The sequence below is a fragment of the Panthera leo genome, chromosome C1 (assembly GCF_018350215.1).
Source record: "Panthera leo isolate Ple1 chromosome C1, P.leo_Ple1_pat1.1, whole genome shotgun sequence".
Lineage (NCBI taxonomy): Eukaryota > Metazoa > Chordata > Mammalia > Carnivora > Felidae > Panthera > Panthera leo.
The window spans coordinates 141,038,751-141,040,779 of NC_056686.1; the positions used below are offsets into that span (position 1 = coordinate 141,038,751).

At 40.7% G+C, this 2,029-nt stretch overlaps 1 non-coding gene across 1 annotated transcript; it reads right to left on the reverse strand.

The window, feature by feature from the left end:
* Window positions 1-644: 644 nt before the first annotated feature.
* On the reverse strand, window positions 645-729 carry TRNAQ-UUG. The gene has a single exon. It is a non-coding gene; the product is annotated as a tRNA-Gln (tRNA).
* Window positions 730-2,029: the final 1,300 nt, after the last annotated feature.

Genomic DNA, 2,029 nt, shown 5'->3' on the forward strand with positions numbered 1-2,029 from the left:
AAAAGAGACACTACCTAGACACAATTTTGTAGTAATAAAACTTCCCATGACAATGTGAATAATTCCAGTTGTAGTTGCTCTTCTTCTGAATTATACACCACTACACAAACATAAAGAGACATGAAAAGGCAAGGCTTTTTCATTAACAGTGAAACTTCTGATGTGGATGGAGAGTGTCTAAAGGCAAAGTCTCATCATTTGAAAACCAATGGACAAGAAGAAGAGAAAACCATCTGCTTGTTAGGCAAATATTGCTTTTAAAGTCATAATGTAGACAGAAGTCAAGCAATTGCCCATCTATAGCATTCCCTCCCACCAGCCACAAAAAAAAAAAAAAAAAAAAAAAAGACAAAACAACAAGGCTGACATAGAGACAAATAATTACAAAAATAAAGTGGAATTCATCCTATGCAAAAGGAGAGCCAAGGTAGCAAGAAGTGGAAGGATGTGTATAAGGTGGTCATTATATTTCCTTTATAGTAACCATATTGGCTATTTTGAGAAACATTCAATTAAAAAAATTTTTTTTTACATTTATTTATTTTTGAGAGACAGAGTGAGACAAAGTGAGAATGGGGGAGAGGCAGAGAGAGAGGGAGACACAGGATCAGAAGCAGGCTCCAGGCTCTGGGCTGTCAGCACAGAGCCTGACGTGGGGTTTGAACCCACAGACCATGAGATCATGACCTGAATCAAAGTCAGATGCTCAACCAACTGAGCCACCCAGGCGCCCCGAGAAACATTCAATTTTAATAAAGGAGTAATGTTGGCCACTTTTACATATGAACTTCTATAACCATTCATCCACAAGCACACCAGGAAGAGTGATAGAAATGAGAATTTGGCATTTTTTAAAAAATAGCAAGATGTGAATGCAGCAGGTAGCAGTTGGCAGTTAAGTGGTGTTAACTAAGAAAAAGGAACAGCAATGTCTGCAGGCATTCTGAGCCTCCTCTCCTCCTCTCCCCGGGTTACAGTGATTTTCTCTCTCCTCCTTCAAAAGCCTCCTCTTCCATCCACCCAATCTCTTCTTATTTGGAGAATCTCTGACAAAGAAGGGGACCGGCCAGTGGTTAGAGTGCTCTTCAGGACACCCCCACCCCTCACATCCTGCCATGCACATTTCTGACTTGCTAGGAAGGACGAACACGGAAAAGGGAAAGAAAGAGAGGAAAGTCCACTTGGAAAGTCCCTGAATGCGTTACTGTCTCTTAGAACAGCTTCTTTCTCTTTATTTCCCCAAGCAGTCTGTGTGTGTGTGGGTGTCTGTGTCTTTGTGTCTCTGTCTCTGTGTCTCTTTGTGTGTGTCTGTGTCTGTGTGTCTATGTGTGTGTCTCTTGTGTGTTTCTGTGTCTCTGTATGTGTGCATATATGAGAGACACAGAGAGAAAGAGAACAAGCAGAAGAGAAGAAGGGGAGGCCAGGGAAGAGGGAAAAGGAAGAAGGAGGGAGAGTAGGACAGCAGGACCGTGGGAACAAGGGAGGAAGAAGGAATTTGAAGTTATTCAGTTGCCATTAATTTGCAATCTTGCTGCCATCTCCTTCCTGCTGTTTTTGGGGGGGGGGGAGGTAAGGATAATGACAACTTAAAGAGAAGACCTTTTAAAGTATGGATTCACGTTTTACTCTAATCTGTAAATAAAATCTTCAGGGGCTAGTTGTTGTGGACCCTAACTAATTTTCCAAAATTAAGAATGTTATCTGGATTGTGATACTTCAGTGTAATACTTGATGATAACTTCTTTGAAAAATGTGCCATAAAGCATCAAGGAAATTAGCATCACTGGGTGTGGGTTGTGTACCTCATACCGGAAGTCATTCTTATATGTTAGCACACTCCCAGGAATCCTGCAAAGAGCATATTTACCCACATTTTACAGACAAGTGGACTGAAGTTCGGTGAGATAAAGCAACATGTTCAGGGTCACAAAGCTAATTTATCTGATTTTAAATCTCTTTTCTTCTCAGTACCATACTATCTCTCTCACAAATTATCATTATTATGTTTGTTATGCTTCTCAGGTTGAAG